Consider the following 23,317-nt stretch of genomic DNA (forward strand, 5'->3'; position numbering starts at 1 on the left):
TACACAAAAACTTTAAAATTTTAGGTAAGCAATATTGTCCATTTTGATACACAGTTTTTAAAGAAAAGTAATGGGGAGTGATGCTGAATTTCCAGTACAAGCTTTGCTCTGTACTCCTTCCTTTCCTCATAATCTTGGTAGAAGAGTTCCCAATGCAGTAACAGAACTGTTTTTCTCTATTTTCATACAAAAGAGGACCGATTCCTTCATTTTCAGATCAACCTGGTCATTTCTCACAATAAATGATTGACAATTATCTTTATTCTTGAAGACTTGAGTTGTACAACTGATTCAGGATAGCTGAGTATTAAATGAGGATTAATAGAAGTTAGAGTATAGAGTATAAGATGGTTTTCACTAAGTTCCTTAAAAATCAAATAAGTCTTGAATGGTAGAAACTGCTGATTTCAAGATATCCACGATTCTTTCGATGAATTTATTTTGACTCACAACCTCCTCTCTGGCAGCTCTTTGCTTATTTGCATAGAATTGATCTTTTTCTGCAAGTTCTCTATCCATTTTTTCTTTTCTTTCTTTTTTCTCGAGTTCCTCTTTTAAGTTTTTGATTTCCTCTTCATATTCCTTTCTTATTTTATTTTTCACTCTTTCCAGCTCTTGCATGTGGGATCTTTTCAGTGCTTCAACTTGTTTCTGAATCTCCTTTTCTGCCAGTTGATACATCTGGTTTGTGTAGCAAGAGCCTCCATTCTTCTGTGTTACTTGGTCCACTAAGCTCAGAAGCTCTGTTAGCTGGGCCTCTTGCTCATTTCCAGTTGTCCGGTTGTTGAAAGCACAGTATCTGCAATCAAACTGGCCTATCAGATCTTTCAACACTTCATTCCTAGTTTCACATAAGTATTGTGTCAAGTCAGTATCTTCCAAATCATCCTTCCGGGTCAATAAGAGGATCATATGTTCCTTGGCTTTGGAACCAAAAATTTCCAAGATCTTCTTTACTGCATCTTGCTCCTCCTTAGTATAACGACTGAGTGGCACCACCAGGATGATAGCATGAGGCCCAGGTGAGGACGTAATGAGGCAGTGGTTAATCTCCTTTGATGTATCCACATCAGATGCGTATCAAAAATCCCAGGAGTATCCACAACTACAATTTCTCTCTCCTTCCACAGTCTGCTTCTTTTCTCACAGTTCTTGGTCACTGACTTTGCTGCTACTCTTGACTCAAATACCCTTTGTCCCAGGATGCTGTTCCCTGTTGAACTTTTCCCAGCTCCTGTTTTACCCACCAGGACAAGTCTCAGTTGGTTTTTGCTGGGGTCTTGGATTCCATAACCTGAGATGTGAGTAATGAGAGTGAGAGGGTTAAGTTCTACCTTCAATTGCTATCCTTGCAGTCTCTCTTCCCACTCATAGCCATGTATCCGCTCTTAGCTTCAGCCTCAGAATCACATGCATTCTGACCTTAGGTCCTTCTCTAGCAAGAAGCATGCTAAAACTCTGGCTCAGCAATAGGTTCACCTTACAATTTTCTGGGGACATATAGTATTGGGTCTTTTGCTGATCTACCCATCCTGCATACCTCACATGTTTCCATTTAATAATTTAATTCACAGAGTTATAAGGAATAAATGAGGTATTGTATATAAAGCATGTCACCAGCCTTAAAGTAGTCTATAAATTTCAGTTATTATTTTTATTTTGGGGGTTATTATTCCATATACCCTCCCATTACTTTTGAAAATACATAGAACTGTGCCTCTGGGGATATTAAGAAATAATCTTTTAACAATATTTAAGTCTGAAATTCTTAGTTTGACTTAAAAGAAAGACCCAATCTGTTTGTTTTCTAATTTTTAAAACTGTTTTCAATTTCAATTCAACTGTTTTTTAAAATTTTTGAGTTCCAGTTTCTTTCTCTGTCTCCCTCCCATTCTTCCTGCTTGAGAAGGCAAGCAACTTAATACAGATAAAACATGTGTCATTTTGCAAAACATTCCCATATTAGCTGCATTATGAAAGAAGACACAGGTTAAAAATACAAGAAAAATAAAATTTAAAAGTATGATTCAATCTGCATTCAATCTATATCCAACAGTTCTTTCTCTGAAGGTGAAGCATTTTAAATTATGTGTTCTTTACTATTTTCTTGGATCATCATATTACTGAGAAAAGCTAAGTCATTCACAGTTGATGATCTTATAACAATGCTGTTACTGTGTACAGTGTTCTTATTCTGCTCACTTCATTTTGCACATTTACACGTATTACCAGGTTTTTAGGAGAGCATCTTGCTTATCATTTCTTATAGTACAATTATATTCCATCACAATTATGTATCACAAGTTGTTTAGCCATTCCCCAACTGATGGGCATCCCCTCAATTTCTAATTCTTTGACACCACAAAAAGAGCTGCTATAAATATTTATATATATATTTCTTTTTTATATATCTTTGGGTTACTAGGAGTGACATTGTTGTGTGAAAGGGTATATACAGTTTTATAGCCTTTGGGGCATAGTTCCAAATTGCTCTCCAGAATAAGTTGGATCAATTCACAACTCTACCAGCAGTACATTAGTGGCCCAATTTTTCCACATTCCCTCTAACATTTGTCATATCAGGCAGTTTTCTTCAATGATTTTTTGAAATGAGATGTTGAGCTACTTTTTTTATCATGTTGTTATTATTCAGTCAATTTTCAGTTATGTCATACTTTGTGACCCCATTTGGAATTTTGTTGGCATGATACTGGAGTGGCTTTCCATTTCTTCTCCAGCTTACTTTACAAATGAGGAAACTGAGCCAAATAGGGTTAAATGATTTACCTAGGGTCACACAGCTTGTAATTGTCAGAGGCAGGATTTTAACTTCTACTGCCCTGTGCTCTGGTCTTTGAGCAACCACAAGCACTCTTCTTTATCTTAGAATTGTGACCAGGACTTTTGTATTCTTTGATTACAAGTTCTAGTGAGCTAGTGCTGCCCTTAGCTCTAGGACTATAACTGACTACTGTGTATGCAAAACGCAACAGAGTCCTGCACTCAGTGCCAACAAAGGATTCCTTATAATCTCCTGATGAGTTGTCCAACCCTCTTACCACCTGTAGGTTGAGAACTCTTAAAGTTATTGTTATTGCTGCTGTGAACTGCCTCCAAGATCTGGTGCTAGCACTCTGCTTCAGCCTATACTGCATGGTCTCTATGCTTGACTAAAGTGATTGTTGACCTCTCAAGTTGCTTTCCTTTTAGAAAAGCAGATAAAAAAACCTGTGATAGCAGGCCCTCCTCTGTATGTTGGGGTCCTTGCTTTTACATTAACACATCCAGATCATTCCAAAGTTGTCAGTAAAACTTTAAAGTTAACACATCTACATCATCTCAACATCATCAAAATTTGATGTTATGTTGCCCTTATACCAGACTTCTGGAGCTTCTCTTAATTTTGTATATAACAGGACCACAAGGCCCTAACAACAAAGCCTAGGTGGTTTCTCCTGAATCAGTGCATATTACCAGAATGTGTTATTTGGATACAGTCTAACAGACTTTGTAGATCTTCATGGAGGAATTGTGGGTGACAAGGAGGTGGCTGTGTTTTTCCCTCCTACTCCATTATATTTGCCCCACTTCTTAGCAAACTAATCAATCACAAAGCATAAGTGTAATCTTCAGGGGTTAGCTATTTTAGATGTTTTTTAATTCTCATTTATTGCTCTGATATAACATCTTTACCACCAAAGACTTGACCAATTACATAATGTATTCATGCATTCATTTATCCATTCATTCACATATACATAGTATGTCTTGGTTTGGATATGTTCTGGAACGTTATGATCCAGCTAACCAAAAATTCAGTGAAGAAAATAACTCCTTAAAAAATAGAACTGGCCAAACAGAAAAAGAGGTTTGAAAGCTCACTGCAGAAAATCTTTAATAATTACAATTGGGGGAGGCTGAATCATAATGGTCTCTTAAAGGCAGGAGTTTGCCTAAACTCTCTCTAAAACCCCTCTGAACATCTTTAAATAATGCCTGAAATCAAATTCTGGAGTAATAGAACCCGCAAAAGGTCACGGTAAAATAATTTTCCAGCCCAAGATAATTTAGAAGGTCATCAGGAAAGATCTGTTGCAGATGGAGTACAGTCCAGTGTAGGCTGTGCCTGTGCAGTCCAGGCCCCAGCAAACCAGGAGTAGTTGCTGGGAGTGAGTGAATCAGCAAAGCCAGCAGCTGTTTCTGGAGTTCTCAACCCAGAGATGGTAGGGGGGTAGAATAGCTGGTTAGAAGATTACAAGGGTCTCTTTGCTGGCAGTGGGGCTAGGATTTTGTTTCTTTGGTCATACTCAGATCCAGATTACAGTCCTGGGTGGCAATCCTAGGATGAGGAGGAGCCCTGGCACATAAGAGCTTGCTGCTGCCAGGGAATGGGGACCCTAGTCACAATTCCAAAGCAGAAAAAAATGCTTATGATGCATACTGGCCAGGGGAGAAGTAAGTACACCTTTCCTTAGATCATACCACCTTGGAAAAACAGAAAACTTACAGCTTTCTAGAAGTATTTCTGAAAACAGTTGCACAAAATCCCTGAATCTTGGGAAAGTGTGCCCTCCAAGCTGGAAGGAGAACCCCACTTTAGCAAAGTTTAAAAGTCAAAAAATAGGCAAGAAAGTGAGAAAACAACAGAAAAGTATCCTGATTATGGAAAGTTACTATGGTGACAGGAAAGACTGAAACACATACCAGAAGAAGACAACTAAGTCAAAGTTCCTGTATCCAAAACCTTCAAGAAAAATATAAATTAGCCACAGTTAAGAAAGCATAAAACTTAGCAACTTCTGCATTAAAAGACCAGAGGGCTTGGAATATGATGTTCCAGAGGCCAAAGGGGCTAGGATGACAAAGTAATCTACCCAATAAGACTGAAAATAATCCTCCAGGGGAAAATATGGACATTCAATTTAATAGAAGACTTTCAAGTGTTCCTGATGAGAAGACCAGAGCTTAATAGAATATTTGATTTTCAAATATCAGGCTCAAGAGAAGCATATAAAGATAAATAGGAAGAAAAAATCTTAAGGGACTTGATAAGGTTAAACTTGTTTACATTCCTACATGGGAAGATGATACTTATAACTCATAAGAACTTACTCAGTATTAGAGCAGTTAGGAGTATATAAAGACAAAGGGCATAGGTCTGAACTGAATATGATGGGGTGATATTTAAAAAAATATAATTAAGGAATGAGAAAAAAGAATGCACTGGGAGAAAGGGAAAGAAAGAGGTAGAATGGGGTAAATTATTTCATATAAAAAAGGAAAAAATATTTCCATACTATGACCCAAGATCAGAACATAATGGGTCCAAATTATACTTAAAGAGTGATATAAACAAATTAGGAGAAAATTCACTTGGTTACCTATCAGATATATGGGCAGGAGAAAAATTTGAGACCAAAAAATATAGAGAGCATTATAAAATGTAAAATGGATAATTTTTATTGCATAAAATTTAGAAGTTCTTGTGCAAATTCAATGCAAGAGAAATTAGAAGGAAAGTAGAAAACTAGAAGAAAAAAAATTACAGCAAGGATCTCTGATAAAGACCTCATTTCTCATATGCACAGAAACTTGAGTCAAATTTATAAAAACACAAGTCATTCAATTGATAAATGGTCAAAAGATATAAACTGGCAGTTTTCAGACAAAGAAATCAAAGCTATCTATAGTCATATAATAATGCTGTAAATCACCATTGATTAGAGAAATGCACATTAAAACAACTATAAGGTACTATATACACCTACCACACCTATCAGATTGGCTAATATGACAAAAAAAGGAAAATGATAAATGTTGAAATGGATGTGGGAAAACTGCAACATTAATGCAACGTGGGTGGGATTGTGAACTGATCCAACAATTTTGGAGAGCAATTTGAACTATGCCCCAAAGGCTATAAAAATGGCCATGACCTTTGATACACCAATATCACTGCTAGGTCTATATCCCAAAGGGATTAAAAGGTGTGCGGGGATCTATTTGTACAAAAATATTTATAGCAGCTCTTTTTGTGGTAGTTAAGAATTGGAAATTGAGAGGATGTCCATCAATTGGGGAATGACTGAACAAGTTATGCTATGTGATTTTAATAGAATATTATTGTGCTATAAGAATGACAAGCAGCATGATTTCAGAAAAACATGGAATGAATTACAAGAAATGATACAAAGTGAAGTGAACAGAACCAGGAGAAAACTGTAAACAGTAACAGCAATATTGTATGATGAATAACTCTGAATGACTTAGCTGTTCTCACCAATAGAATGATCCAAGACAATCCCAAGGGATTCATGCCGAAAAATGCTGTTCACCTCCAGAGACAGAATCAATGTTGTCTGAATACAGACTAAAGCATTCTGTATCTTCTATCCTTTCTTTCTTCTTTCTTCCTTCCTTTTAAATCTTCTTGTACAAAATAACTAACATCAAAATGTTTTACATTTTTACATGATTTCACATGAATAACCTACATTATATTGCTCACCCTCTTAGAAAAGGAGGAGGGCAGGGAGGAAGGCAAAATATTTACAACCCAAAACAAAAAAAATAATATTAAAATTGTTTTTATACATAATTGGGAATATAAAATATTAAAAAAAGAATTCAGCTAGGAATGAAAAGTTGTTTGAATTTCAGAAGGGGTCTATATTTCTTGCCCTGTAAGCTACACTCTTCCTGTGTTGCCAACACAGATATAATTACTTTTTTCTTCTAGGGCAAAAGAAGTTAATGTCAGAGCAGAACACAGAGCAGTCAGATTGGGTGGAGAAAATGGATGATCCCCTTCCCTTTCTCCCCTAACCTCTTTCGGCTTACAGTCTGAGTTTTTATACACCTCCCAGGGTTTTTGTCTTCTCATAGGAATGAGAACTAATAGAAAAATGCAAGATGTGAGGCATTGACATAAAGTTATTCAGATCACCACAGGAAAGAAGGGTACTCCTTGATGCTGTCATGGAGGGAAAAGCCCTGTCTGTCCCAGAGGGAAAGGAAAAGATGTCAAACTGAGGGAACAATGGAAAATGGAAGATGCCATTCAGAGCAGCTTTTGTCTCATTAGAAGGGGAACACGATCTCAGTTGCCAAAAAAGCAATGGGAACCCTATCCTACTTCAATCACCTTCTATTCCAGTGCTGTCCTCGGGAGTCCTGGGCTGCTGCTCATCATGGCTTGACCCATCGCTCATCTTGTTGAGAATCTTTCCACAATATTCTGCTGCCTTTCTGTGCAACTTCTGTAGACAAAGAATTTCTGAAGTCATTGCTAATTGTGGTGAAGTGAAAAAGAGACTCCAACTCAGAATCAGAAGATTTGGGTTCTGGTGCCAGGTTTGTCTTAAACTGCTGTTTATGACCCTGGCCAAGACATTGCCCGTTCCTTGGCTTATATCCTCATCTGTAAAATGGGGAGTTTAGATTAGAGAAACTCTAGAGTTCCTTTCTGGTCATTATAACATCCTCTGGTTCTAGGACTTCATAAATAAACAGAAGAATGGTCCTTCACCCTGCTTCTCTAGGGGAATGTTTATTGGTATCTTTGGATGATTTGTGGGGACAGGAAGAGGAGAGATGAGAAAGGAGCCAGAAAGATCTCAATTCCCTGAAACTCAGACATAGCCTTCTCATTTTATTGGAACCTATGGTTTCCTTTTTCATGCCAAGTTGCCCAGTGTTTAGAACTGAGGCCAAATTCATGGGCTCATTCCCAGTGGGAGGGGGTGTAGAGGGAATGAAGAAAGCACCTGTTTGTGGTCATAGGTTGAATCACTTTATCTAGACCAGCTATTTTATACACTTTGCCATCAGTTTTGAGTGATAGCATGAACATTTCAATGCAAACCCATTCCCACTACTGAAGACACAACTCTTACTGTCTTTGTATATGAAAAGCAACCTAAGTTTTGAACAGGATTCATGACTTTCACTGGGGGTAGGGAACTACTATGCCTCATTTCTGCCAGACTACTTTCCAGTTTTCTCAGATTTTTAAAAATCAAATAGACTAGATAAGGGAGATTCAGAAACAATGAGACTTAACATTCCAGGGTTGGATAAATCAGTAAACAAAAATTAAACAGGAAAAATTCCCTATTTGACATAAATTACAACAGATTCTAAATGTTATTCACTCTCATATTAAAAATCATCTAGCAAAAGTTGCCTCTACCAATGCAGGTCAGTACCTGCTCTTCAACCTGTAGCCTTAGAAAGCTACCTGGAGCATTGGGAGGTTAAGTGAGTTGCCCAAGATCACCCAGCCAGTGTGTGTCAGAGACAGGTCTTAAAATTCTTGTCCCAAGTCTCTCTATCTCTGAGGCCAGTCCTCCATCCACTATTGCACATTGCCTCTCATTACCTTCTTTGGGATTTACATACATACGTACACACATGTATAATACAGAATATACAGATACATAAATACATTCATGCACATATACATCTTAAGTTGCCTTATTCAGTCATATCTGACTCTTTGTGACCCTATTTGGGATTTTCTTGGCAAAGATACTAGAGTGGTTTGCCGTTTTCTTCTCCATCTCATTTTATATATGAATAACTGAGGCAGAGGTAAGTGACTTGCCCAGGGTCACACAGCTAGTAAGTGCCCAAGCCTACCTGCTTGTATCACTGACTGCTCTATGACTCAGATATTTTCCTTTTCTAGGTATATGATATCTTTATCCACTACATTAAGAAAAGGTACCTTTTACATTTATTTGTAAAGTGCATTTTAATAATTACTGAATGGTTTGCATAGAATCTAGACAAAGGAGGGCCAAATAGTAAGATGGCCTTTGCGTTCTTCCAGTGATGAAAGTATTTCATTAGTCCTAACTAGGACTTCTGGTACATGGGATCAATTTAGTTAAATGGAGTGGGGAAGGAGTGGAGAGCAGAGAAAGGGGTGATCTTAAAGTTTTTAGTAGACTGGAAGCAGAAGTTATGGGAGCTTAGGGGATTCGGGATCCAGCAGAGCAGTGAATTTGAAGGGATTGAAGGTTGAGTAGGGGAAGAAGCCTGTCTGGCACTGAGTGTATTAAGGAGACAAGGGGTGGTGGTGGAAAGATTCAGGGTCTATGGAGTACAACCACAAAGAGCTAGATGAGGATGAAGGGAACTACCATGGAGGAAAGGTGTTTGCTAAGTGATAACGACAGAAAAAATCTCTGAAAGTATGACTGAGGAGCCAGGGAAATATCACTGCTCTGCTCTGCCAAGTCTATTGGGACATGAGACAATGAACAGCTAGATTTGGAGAAGGTGTCAAGCAGCTTGATGATGTAGAGTGTCCAGGAGAAAGCTTTATGTGCTGAGGATACAAATGCCAAAATGAAACAGTTCCTGCCCTCAAAGAACTTGTAAGTTAGTTAACAATTTAGTTCTGCAGTTAGCCTGAGTGACTTTAGCTTACTTCACCTGAAATTATATTTAAATGGGCAGGTTCTGAGGGCTATTACTACACTAATGAAAGGAACTGAAACTTGTAAATAACAAACACAATCAAAGGCAAGTTGATGGTTTACATGGAATCTAAAAAAAGAGAGAAACTAAAGAGAAGAATATATTGTTTCTTCATTATTGTTCCATAATGTCAAGTGCTAGAATTGGAAAAGAGTTGAATTTGTAACCAAGCAAACTGGGTTCAACCAGGCATACTGCATACGTGCTTTATGACCCTGAGCTAAGCTCTAAATTCTATGAACCTAATATTGTAATGAATAATACCAATTACTAGACAGAAATATCCATAGACCAAAGGACAATTCCTCCAGCAATCAGAAAGGGAAATTTCCCTAATGAACATTCTGCTACTTTTTGCAGTAGTAAAAACTAGAAATAAAAGAGATTCCCATTAATTGAGGAATGGCTAAACAAATTGTAGCACATGAATATAAGGAAATAAAACTATACTTTCAAAAGCAATGGTTATGTATCCATTCTGACATTACTTTGATAAATGGTATAAGAAATCAGTATGTGCCCAATTTCCACCATACTGCTTTCCAGTTTTACCACCAATTTTTAAATCAAATAATGAGTTCTTATCCCCAACTCTTGTCTTTATATTTGTCAAATACAAGATTAGTATATTTATTTGCTACTATAAATTTCATTTTCACTCTCTTCCATTGATCTACCTTTCTATTTCTTAGTCAGAACCAGTTGGATATTTACTGCCTTATAGTTTAAAATCTTGTAATCCTAAACCTCCTTCCTTTAAATTTTTTCTTTATTTCCTTTGAAAATCTTGACTTTCTGTTCTTCCAAATGAATTTTGTTATTTTTTTCTAACTCAATGAAATGATTTTTTGGTCATTTAAATGATATGGCATTGAATTTGTAAACTAATTTTGGCGAAATTGTAATTTTTATTATATTCTCCCTGCCAATGCATGAATAATTAATATTTTGAGTTATTTAAATCTGATTATATTTTTATAAATTTTTAAAAACAATTTTGTTCATATAGCTCTTGGGTTTGTTTTGACAGATGTAGTCCCAGGTATTTTATAATGTCTAAAGTTATTTTAAATAGAGTATCTCTTACTATTTCTTCTTGCTGGATTTTGTTTGTGATATATAGGAATGTTGATGATTTATTTTATATCCTGTTACTCTGCTAAAAGTATTAATTATTTCAACTAACTTTTTAGTTCAGTCTTTAGGATTTTCCAAACATGTCATCATATCATAAACAAAAAGAGATAGTTTTATTACCTCATTCCCTATTCTGATTCCTTGAATTTCTTTTTCTTCACCCAGTGCTTTTGCTAGGATGTCCATTACAATACTGAATAATACTGGTGATAGTCGGCATCTTATTTTCACATCTGATCTTACTAAGAAGGTTTCTAGCTTATCTCCACTACAAATAATGCTTGCTGAAATTTTTAGATAAATGCTTTTTATCAATTTAAGGGAAAAATTCATATATACCAATACTTTCAAGTGTTTTTAATAGAAATGAGAAGTGTACTCTATCAATTTTCTATATCTATTGATATAATCACCATTTATTTTTCTTTTATTATTGGTATAATCAATTATGTTAATAGTTTTCCTTATGCTAAACCATCTCCTGCAATCGTGGTATAAATCGCACCAGGTCACAATATATAATCTTTGTAATATATTATTATAATCTTTTAGATGGTATTTTATTTAGGATTTTTGCATCCATATTCATTAATGAAATTGGCCTACAATTTTCTTTCTCTTTTTTTTACCTTTCCTGGGTTAGGTACTGGCATTATATTTCTTTCATACAAGGAGTTTGGTAGGATCCCTTCTTTGCCTATTATTACAAATAATGTATTTAATATTGGAATTAGCTGATCTTTAAATATTTGATAGAATTCACTTGTAAATCTGTCTGGTCCTGGCACTTTTTTCTTAGGAAGCTCATTTACAGCCTGTTCAAATTTGATTTCTAAAATGAGTGTGTTTAGATAGTCTCTCTTCTGTTGATCTAAGCAATGTATATTTCTGTAAATATTTTTTTATTTCACTTAAATTGTTAAATGTATTAGCATATAATTATGCAAAATAACTCCTTATAATTGCTTAGACTTCAACTTCATTAAAAAAAAAAAACAACAAAGCAATGGTCATAATGAATCCAGAGTAGCATGAAAATACACAAGCTGCCACAAACAGGAAATACGCACAAAGGGAAACAACATCAAAATACATAGGAATAAAGACCACATCAAACATATATATAAAAACAACATCAAAATAAATAGAAATAACAACTGCCACAAAGCAATTAAAACTGAATGATATGAAATATCGACTAACAATTTTGGCCTTAAAAAAAGACGTCAGAATACACATATCATTTTTTCCCCAATGTGTCGATTGGTTTTGATGATTTTCATTCCTCCTTCCTCTGTTTCTTTCTTTTTTAATGTATTTAATTTAAGGATTTGTTCCCTGGAAGGGAAGAGGAGAAAGTAGACTTGCAGGTGAGGAGAAATCTAGGTGACGAAAACACCAAAGATATCAATACAAACATCTTTTTAAAAAGAATCTCCTGCTTCCTTTCACTTAATTCTGTACTCACCAAACACGTTCTGCGCTATAATTTCCTCTTTTGAGTGAGACTGCTCACTGGAATTGTTGGCTCTGAGGATTTCTATTTCTTATTTTTCATCATTCTAATTTAGCAATTAGTCTATTATAAGTTTGGTTTGTAGAACCAGTCTCCACTCCCATACCCAGGCCCAATTACATCTCATTTATATGGATAAAATTCAGGTTTTTAACATGGAAAGTTGAGCTTTTCCCCAGGCTCTGAATCAGCTATCACTCCATCAACATTTAGGCACCCTATGAGGCTCAGTCTAAAAAGTCAGGCAGCCAGTGAGCCTTTCTCCTTTTAATGCTCTTCTTCCTGAAGCACTCAGGTGGTTGGGGCAAAGTTGACCCATGGAGAAGAAGGCAAGCTTGCTCTCCTGGCCAACCCAGGCTGGCTTCATGGCTCCTCTGTGCACAAAGCTGCCGTTTAGTAGCTGAGATAGAGCTGGCAAGCCAGAATTCATATGCTACTCATCTGTATTATGCATCTAGGAAGCATAGATTTAAGGTGGGGAGCCTGGGGGGATAATCAAATCCAAATTCTTTGTTTTAAAAATGAGGAAACTGAGACCAAGAGTTCATACAACTTGTGAATACCTGGGATAGAATCTGAATCCACCTCCTCCTACTCCAAAATTCTATCCATATTTGTCATCTGTACAGGGAACCAGTGAATACATGCAGTCTCAGATCATCATTCAGGGGTGGGATAATCATGGGGGAAGAATATTTTTTTTCTAAAAATTGTTACAATAAGGACCATTTCTTTCTTAGTGTTCTGTGTGAAAGAAAGTTATTAAATGGAAGACAAGCATACTGACAATCCCTTAAAGGGAAGAGAAATTAGCTAAATACGTGCATTAAACTGACTCCCACTTTCTCACAATCTCAAGACCTGAAAGCCCTGCTCCTTTTCTTCCTGTGTTCAGTCCCCCAACTCCTCTAACCCATTAAATCTGCTATTTCCCAGCCCCTAAACAGGCACACCTTCTGCTAGAGAAGTAGAGACTGTTTTCTTCACTGAGGTGACAAAGCAATCTGAAGTGTTTCTTTCACTTTTGCTTCAAAACCTCAAAGTTGTTGTCACTTCAGAAAGTTCACAAGTTGTCTTAATCAATTAATTCTACTATAATGAAGCCTTCTAACTTGGGATGAAAAGATCAGGAGTAAATTGAAAGAATTAGAATATGCAATGAGAAAACAAAACTATCAGTTTTTGCAGATGATATGATGGTATACTTTGAGGATCTTAGAGAATCTACTAAAAAACCTAATTGAAATACTTAATAACTTTAGCAAAGCTGTAGGATATGAAATAAGCTCACATAAATTGTCAGCATTTCTATATATTACCAGTAAATTCCAGTAGCAAGAGACAGAAAAAGAAATTCCATTTAAGATAACTATAGACAATAAAATAGAAACTATATGGACACAGTTAGAAAACTCTTTTTCACACTAATAAAGTCAGATCTGAACAACTGGAAAAATATTAATTGCTCATGAGTAGACCAAGTCAATATAACCAAAAATGACAATCCTTCCTAAATCAATTTACCTACTCAGTGCCATACCAATCAAAGTATGAAAAATTATATTACCTAACTAGAAAAAATGATAACAAAATTCATCTGGAAGAACAAAAGGTAAAAGCTCTCAAGGGAATTAAAGAAAAAATGTAAATAACGGTGGTCTAGCCATACCAGGTCTATATTACAAACTGATAATCATCAAAACAATCTGGTACTGGCTAAGAAATTGTGGTGCATCAGTGGAATACATTAGGTACATAATATACAACAGGTAAAGACCATAGTAATATAGTATTTGACAAAAGCTAAGATACCAGCTTTGGGGACAAGAACTCATGACCTGACAAAAAATTTCTGGGAAACCTGGAAAGCAGTTGGGTCAAAACTTGATATAGGCCAATATCTCACACAATATGCTAAGATAAGATCAAAATGAATACATGATTTAGACATAAAAGGTCATACCATGAACAAATCAGGGGAGCATGAGATAGTTTACCTGTCAAATTTATGGATAAGGGGAGAATTTTGGACCAGAGATGAAACATATTACAAAATGTAAAATGTATCATTTTGATTACATTAAATTCAAAACTTTTTGCACAGACAAAAACAATGCAGTCATGATTAAAAGTAAAACAGGAAACTGGGCTTTGCATAGTCTGAACAGAATGGGAAATTTAACATAAGCATAATAAACCTTGGGGACCTAGTGCTGGTCTGAAGGAAAATTAAAGAATATAATAGAATTTGATGGTGAAGGAGAACATGAACTTAATAACTTTGAATATTAATAGATTACTTTGCCATAACATGAAAGAAAAAGTGTGAATACATTAGAAAGCAGAAACTCAGCAATTTGCTACATACAAGAAAAACATTTAACACATAAATACTATACAGACAGCATCAGAATGAAGAACTGGCATAAAATGCATTTTGTATCAGATAAATATGCAATAATTGGCATTGTAATTATGATTCCAAATAAGGCAACTAGAAATAGGAAAACAATATTATGCTTAAATCATCATAATTAGTGGAACAACATTATTGTTAAATATCTATGTACTAAATGATATGGAATTTAAGTACTTCAAGGAAAAAAACTACCTAAGATGCAAAAAGACCTTGACAGGGAAACAATAATTATAGGTGATTTTTAACATTCCTCTTTCAGGACTTGGTAAATCCAACAAAAAGAAAAGGAAATATAGATCTGAACAATGTTGAACAACCCCAAATTTGATATATCTATCACAATTATTTAATAGGAACATCAAAAAGTATATTTTTCTTTCACCGCAACACAAAACCTTTGTTATTGTGGCCTGATGGACAAGCCAATCAGCATTTCAGTTTGAATAAAGACATGTAGAATGTACTTCTATTAATCACTTATAATTATAGAGCAAACGAAGGTTGAATTCCAACATAAATAAGTACAGGTATTAACCGATAAGCCGAGAATCCAATTTACCGCAGGCCACTGAGCAAGAGTACAAACAGTCACCTTCAACCCTAGACTCCTGATTCTTAGGAGTTTTGTAGGCTCTTAGGAATGTACTTTGGCAGTCAGAACCACTAGAGTCTAGTATCTCTGAGTGATTCAAAGGTTATCCCTCAGGGCATAGCTTCTTATACCCTGGAGGGTTTAGTGTAAAAGTGCTGAAATACAGGTTTTTCCCCCTCAAGGGTAGTTCCCATAGAGTAAAAGAGGGAAGCCCAGTCTGTTACTCAGAACGTAGGACTTTATCACTAGTTTAAAATAAAACCTTCTCAAGGATGCTTAGAGCAAACTATAAATAAGGGAGAATTAGAAGGTCAGGAAAGGTAGTACATACCATCTCTATCTTTGGTCAGAAACGTGGAGACTAAAGGAGGAAAACACTAGGGAAGAGAAACTTAAACAAAAAGGCAAAACTTAAAACATGCCATATATATCTACCACCTAGAAGGCAGGTAGAGTTAGCAAAGACTTTAAATTTTTTTTCAATGACTCACAAATCAGTATTATGAATGTTCCCACTTCTAATCTTCTCCAGAGGTGTCAAATTCATGGCCCCAAACTACCAAGTGTAGCCTAAAACAGATTATAATATGACTGGGAAAATTAACAAAATAAACAAAAATACAATACCACATACATAGTGTAAATTTGTGGTTCTCTAAGTCATTAAGCAGTCCACAGGGATGAAAGATCTGTTTCTATTTGAGTTTGACAGCACTGCTCTACTCCACAGTAGCATTTCCTCATGTCTTAAGGACATATTATCCCATAAGAAATGCAAGTATGAAAAAGATTTCATTTGCTTTTGATAAAACCATGATTATCATGGCTTAAACCAACAAAATACAGAGACAGACAACTATTGCATCCATATACCTTAGATCTATTTTTCTCTTAATGAAGTGTAAGAAGATGTTAGCTAATTGACAATGTTGACATATTAAATTTGCAATTTATTACTTACCCCAAATCTTTTTCAGGTGAACTTCTATGTAATCATGCTTTTTCCCATGTAAGATTTGTGAAACTGATTGTTTGAACCCAGAAGTAAGATTGTACATTTGTCCCTGTTAAAGTTCAACCAATTTGGAATGCTATTGTGCTATAAGAAATGATGAAACGGAAGATTTCAGAGAAGCCTAGAAAGACTTATATGAACTTATGCTTAGTGAAAGGAGCAGAGCCAGGAGAACTTTGTACACAGCAACTGCTACAGTGTGTGAGGATTTTTTTCTGGTTGACTTAGCGCTTCATTGCAAGGCAAGGACTTAAAAAATTCCCAATGGTCTTTTAAGGCAAAATGTCTTCCAAACCCGGAAAAAAAACCAAACAAAATAAAACTACAGAATTCAATCGCAGAATGTAGCAGATCATTTTCTTTTGTATTACGTTCTGGTTTGTTTTCTGATTTCTCCCATTCATTTTAATTCTTCTATGCAACATGACTATGGTGAAAATGTATTTAATAGGAATGTATGTGTAGAAACAACATAAAATTGTGTGCCCTCTCAGGGAGGGAGGGGATATGGATGAGGGAAGGAGGGGGAGAGAGGTGAAAAAATCTAAGTTACGTGGTAGTGATTGTAAAATACTGAAAATAAATAAAATTTTAAAAATTGAAAAATAAACACACAGAAATTACACAGTATTATAATTTTTATGAATTTTGCACACAAAGCAGTTGGAATTTCTTATGGCACCACCCCCCCCCCTGCTGTTGACTCCTCTAAATTTGTCATCTGTTCTTGCTGCTATTTAACAACCCAGATTCCTGGGGCTTGTGGTAATGGGTAAGGTGATCTTCTTTGAATGGAAGGAGCAAATACTTGTACTGAAAAGTTGTGAACGACTTCTGATCTTCAGGACATCTCTAAGTGCACAGTCCCTCTCTAATCCCTGAAGAATCATTTCAGCATGTGTAAACTTGCCAAGGAATATTAAAAATAAGGGATAAACTATTTCAACCAAACTGTTTCTGCACTTCTCCTAACATCAAAATTAATGAAAATGACTTAAATAGAAATTTCCAGATGACATTGGACATGAAACTGAAAACAAAAAGAGAAGAATATAGACTCAGGATGAATAAGGAAAACACTATTTCAAATCAGCCACTTAGCATAGTCCAACCATTTGTTCATGAAAACAGTTTTGTACAATGCTGAAATTGTTAAGTGACAATAGCATATTATTTGCTTCCAAAAGAAAATAGCGTGGTATACGCTACATCAAAGGTGTAAAATTTGCAGCTGTCTTTTTGCTTTTCTAACTACTGCTTTATACAGTCAACTTTGAGACATAAAACGATGTGTCCACTGGATAGCAATACTTTCAAATCAAACTTTTCTCTGCAGACAACAATTTGTTCTCCCAACACAGTGCTCTTAAACTAGTAAGAGAAAACATATCCTGGTCATTACAGAACTGCAGATTTCCAACTCTAGTTTTATAAATCCAGACTGTTCATGTGACTTTTTTTAATGAAATCTTTTACTTCTTTATTTTTTTAAATTATTATTTTGCTTATTTTCAGTGCTCTACAACTACTTCCATATATCTTAGATTTTTTCCCCCTCTCTCTCCTTCCTCACCTCTATCTCCCCACTCCCTCCCTGACATGGCATACAACTTCATATAGGTTCTACACACACATTTCTATCAAACACACCCTCACCATAGTCATGTTGCATAGAAGAATTAAAATGAATGGGAGGAAGTAGAAAACAAAACATAATATAAAAGAAAATGGCCAGCTTCATTCTGTGATTGAATTCCATAGTTCTTTCTCTGAATGTAGAAGGCATTTTGCCTTAAGAGATCACTGGGAATTTTTTAAGTCCTTGCCTTGCAATGAAGTGCTAAGTCAACCAGAAAACATCCTCACATACTGTAGTTGTTGCTGTGTACAAAATTCTCCTGGTTCTGCTCCTTTCACTAAGCATCAATTCATATGAGTCTTTACAGGCCTCTCTGAAATCTTCTTGTTCATCATTTCTTATAGAACAAAAGCATTCCATTACATTCATATACCACAATATTTTCAGCCATTCCCCAACTGATGGACATCCCCTTGATTTCCAGGTTTTGGGCACCACAAAGAGAGGTGCTATAAATATTTTAGTACATGTGGGACCCTTTCCAATTTTTTTGATCTCTTGCAGATACAGTTGTAGAAACAGTACTCCTGGGTCAAAGGGTATGCACATTTTTCTAGCTCTTTGGTCATAGTTCAAACCATTCTCTCCAGAATGGTTGTATCAACTCACAGCTCCACCAGCAATGAATTAGTGTTCCAACTCTCCCACATCTTCTCCAACATTTATCATCTTCCTGTTTTGTCATGTTAGCCAATCTGATAGGTGTGATGTGACATCTCAGAGTTGTTTTGATTTGCATCTCTCTAACCAACAGTGATTTAGAGCATTTTTTCATATGACTCTAGAGAGCTTTAATTTCTTCCTCTGAAAACTGCCTGTTCATATCTTTTGACCATTTATCAATTGGTGAATGACTTGTATTCTTGTACATTTGACTCAATTCTTTATACGTTTTAGAAACGAGGCCTTTACCACAGAAACTAGATGCAAAAGTCTATCCAGTTTTCTGTTTCCCTCCTAATCTTGGCTGCATTGGATTTGGTTGTGCAAAAACTTTTCAGTTTATTGTAATCAAAATTATCTATTTTGCACTTCCTAATGTTTTCTATCTCGTGTAGTCAAAAATTCTTCAAATCTCCATAAATATGATAGATTAACTATCCTTTGCTCCACTGATTTATTTATAGTATCAATCTTTATACCTAGATCAAGTACTCATTTGGACTTTATTCTTGTGTACAGTGACAGACACTGGTCTACGCCTAGTTTCAGCCACAATGTTATCCAATTTTCCCAGCAATTTTTGTCAAACAAAAGCTGAAGTGCTTGGGTTTGGCAAACAGTAGATTGCTATCATTGACTACTGTGTCTTCAGTACCTAACCTATTCCACTGGTCTACCCCTCTGTTTCTTAGCCAGTACCAAGTAGTCTTCATAAATGCTGCTTTATAATACAATTTGAGATCTGATAGAGCTAGGCCACTTTCCCTAGCATTTCTTTTCATCAGTTCCCATGATATTCTGGACATTTTGTTCTTCCTAATAAATTCTGATATTATTTTTTCTAGCTCTAGAAAATAATTATCTGATAGTTTGATTGGTATTGCACTAAATAAGTAAAGTAATTACGACAGAATTATTATTTTTATTATAATGACTTGGCCTACCCACGAACAACTGACGTTTATCCACTTATTTAGATCTGACTTTATTTGTGCAAAAAGTGTTTTGTAATTGTGTTCATGTAGTGCCTGGGTTTATTTTGGCAGATAGACACCGAAATATTTTATAGTGTCTACCATAGCTTTAAATAGAATTTCACTTTTTATCTTTTGCTGTTGGGCTTTGTTAGTAATATTTAGAAATGCAGAAGATTTGTGTGGGTTTACTTTGTAACTTGTAACTTTACCAAAATTGTTTATTATTTCAAGTAGTTTCTTACTTGATTCTCTGGGATACTCTAAGTATATCATATCATCTGCAAAAAGTGATAACTCAGGATCTTCTTTGTCTATTCTAATCCCTTCAATTTCTTTATCTTCTCTTATTGCTATAGCTAACGTTTCTAGTACTATATTGAATAACAGTGGTGATAATAGACATCCTTGTTTCACCTCTGATAGTATAGGAAATGCATCCAGATCATCTCTATTGCATGTAAGATACCCTGAAGATTTTAGGTAGATAATGCTTATTATTTTTTGGAAAGTTCCATTTATTCCGGTGCTCTCCAGTGTTTTTAATAGGAATGGATATTGTATTTTGTCAAAAGCTTTTTCTGCATCTATTGAGATAATCATGTGGTTCCTGTTAGTTTTGTTGTTGATATGGCCAATAATGCTAATAGTTCTCCTAATATTGAACCAACCCTCCATTCCTGGTATAAATTCTAGCTGATCATAACGTATTATTCTTGTGATAAGTTGCTGTATTCTTTTTGCTAAACTCTTATTTAAAATTTTTGCATCTGTATTATTTAGAGAAATTGTTTTATAATTTTCTTTCTCTGTTTTGGCTCTTTCTGGTTTAGGTAGCAAAACCATGATTGTATCATAAAAAGAATTTGGGAGGACTCTTTCCCCAATTTTCCAAAACTGTCTGTATAGAATTGGAATTAACTGTTCTTTAAATGTTTGATATAATTCACTTATAAATTCATCCAGCCCTAGAGAATTTTTCCTAGGGAGTTCATTGATGGCTTGTTCAATTACTTTTTCTGAGGTGGGGTTATTTAAGTTTACAACTTCCTCTTCTGTTAATATGGGCAATTTATATTTTTAAAATAATCATCCATTTCACTTAGATTGTTGAGTTTATGGGCATACAGTTGGACAAAGTAATTTCTAATTATTCCTTTAATTTCCCCCTCTTCAGAGGTGAGTTCACCCTTTTTATTTTTGATATTGGTAATTTGCTTTTCTTATTTTTTTCTTTTAGTCAAATTGACCAAAGGTTTAAAAATTTTATTGGTTTTTTCATAAAACCAACTCTTAGCTTTATTTATTAGTTCAATAGTTTTCTTAATTTCAGTATTATTGATCTCTACTTTGGTTTTAAGTATTTCTAATTTGATATTTACTTGGGGATTTCCATTTGTTCTTTTTCTATCTTTTTCAGCTGCATATCCAATTCATTGACATCCTCTTTCTGTTTTTATTAATGTAGTCATTCAAAGATATAAAACTTCTCCTAAGAACTGCTTTTGCACTATCCCATTGGATTTGGTAGGTTGTCTCATTATTGTCACTCTCTTGAATGAAGTTGTTGATTGTACCTATGATTTGTTGTTTAACCCACTCATTCTTTAGGATTAGATTATTTAGTTTCCAATTAATTTTTGTTCTATCTTTCCATGGCCTTTCATTACATATAATTTTTATTGCATTATGATTTGAGAAGGATGTATTCAGTATCTCTGCCTTTCTGCACTGGATTGTAAGTTTTTTATAGCCTAGTATATAGTCAATTTTTGTATATTTGCCATGTACCACAGAGAAAAAGGTATATTCCTTTCTGTCCCCATTCAGTTTTTCCAGAGATCTATCATATCTACCTTATGCAGAGTTTTATTCACCTCCTTAACTTCTTTCCTGTTTATTTTGAGGTTAGATTTATTTGAGGTTAGATATCAAGTCCAGATAGGGGGAGGTTGAGGTCCCTCACTGGTATAGTTTTTCTGTCTATTTCTTCCTGTAACCCCCTTAACTTCTCTTCTAAGAGTCTGGATGCTATACCACTTGGAGTATATATGATTTGTAATGATATTGCTTCATTGTCTGTTATGCTTTTTAGCAGGATATACTTTCCTTCCTTATATCTTTTGATTAGATCTGTTTCTGCTTTTGCTTTATCTGAGATTCAGATTGCTACCCCTGCTTTTTTTACATCAGATGAAGCACAATATATTCTGCTCCAATCTTTTACCTTTACCCTGTGTGTATCCCCTCGTTTCAAATGTGTTTCTTGTAAACAACATTTTTTTGGATTATGATTTTTAATCCATTCTGCTATCTGTCTCCATTTTATGGCAGAGTTCATGTCATTCACATTCACAGTTATGATTATTCTTTGTGTCTTTCCCTCCATCCTCTTTCACGCCGTTTGTATTTTTTGTTCTCTCTTCTCCCTTCCCCTCCACAATAGTGTTAATTTTTGACCACCATCTTCCACAGTCTTCCCTTCCTTCTTTCACCTCCCATCCCTTTTACTCCCCTTTACCCTTAGTACTTCTTTCCTCCCTTTCATCCCTTTTTTCCCTCCCCTCCCTTTTCCCCCCTCCCCTCCTACTGTCTATAGAGCTAGTTAGATTTATATACCTAATTAAGTTTGTTGTTACCTCCTTGAAGCAAATCAGATGAGAGTAAATATCAAACAATGCTTGTCTCCCTCCCCTCTTTCCTTCTGCTGTAATTTAATTTTGTTCCTCTGCCTGTGATCTAATTTATCATTTTCTGCCTCTTCCTTTTCACATCTCCTGTTATAATCTCTTCTCATGCTTAAATCACATTTTTATCATCACATCATTTATTTTGTACCTACTCCCTCCCTCCTTCCTTCCCTCCCTCCCTCCCTCCATCCATCCATCCATCCACCCATCCATCCATCCATCCATCCATCCATCCATCCATCCATCCATCCATCCATCCATCTATCTATGTATCTATGTATCTATGTATCTATGTATCTATCTATCTATCTACCCATTTTATATTTCATAATAAATATACAGTTCCCAAGATGAATAATTATCATCTTCCTTATAGGAATGTAAACAGTTTGCCAATGTTGAGTAACAAATCTATTTTCTCCGTTTACCTTTTTATGCCTCTCTTGAGACGTGCATTTGAAAATCGAATTTTCTATTGAGTTCTGGCCTTGTCGTAAGGAAGGTCTAGAAATCCTTTATTTCATTGAATGTTCATCTCCTTGCCTAAAATGTTATGCTCAACTTTACTGGGTAATTGATCCTTGGTTGCAGTCCCAGGACCTTTGCCTTATGGAATATCATAGTTCAGTTCCTCCAATCTTTTAATGTAGAAGCTGCAGTGTCCTGTGTGATCCTGTTGCTCCTCGACATTTGAATGGTTTCTTTCTGGTTGCCTGTAGTATTTTCTCCTTCATTTGATAGTTCTGGAATTTGGCAATGATATTTGTTGTTTTTAGTTTGGGGTCCCTTTCAGGAGGTGGATGGTGGATTCTTTCAATGACTCTTTCGTCCTCTAGATCTAGGACTTCTGGGCAGTTTTCCTTGATGATTTCTTGGAAGATATTTTTCAGGCTCTATTTTTCCTCATGGCTTTCTAGTAGGCCAATAATTCTTAGACTTTTCTCTCCTGAACTTATTTTCCAGGTCAGTTGTTTTTCCAGTTAGATATTTTACATTTTCTTCTATCTTTTTCTTCTTTAGATTCTGTTTGACTGATTCTTGATGTCACTTAGAGTCATTAGCTTTGGCTTACCCAGTTCTAATTTTTATCAAATTGTTTTCTTCAGTTATCTTTTCCATCTTCTTTTAAATCTGTCCAATTATTCCTTCTAAGGAGTTATAGTCTCCAGTTAGTTTTTTTTACTTC

General features: G+C 35.3%; 1 pseudogene; it reads right to left on the reverse strand.

Annotated features, from left to right (window-relative positions):
- Positions 1-243: 243 nt before the first annotated feature.
- Positions 244-7,366, reverse strand: LOC140533003 (GTPase IMAP family member 4-like; annotated as a pseudogene).
- Between the last annotated feature and the right edge of the window lie 15,951 nt (positions 7,367-23,317).

The sequence above is a fragment of the Notamacropus eugenii genome, chromosome 3, assembly GCF_028372415.1.
Source record: "Notamacropus eugenii isolate mMacEug1 chromosome 3, mMacEug1.pri_v2, whole genome shotgun sequence".
Classification (NCBI taxonomy): domain Eukaryota; kingdom Metazoa; phylum Chordata; class Mammalia; order Diprotodontia; family Macropodidae; genus Notamacropus; species Notamacropus eugenii.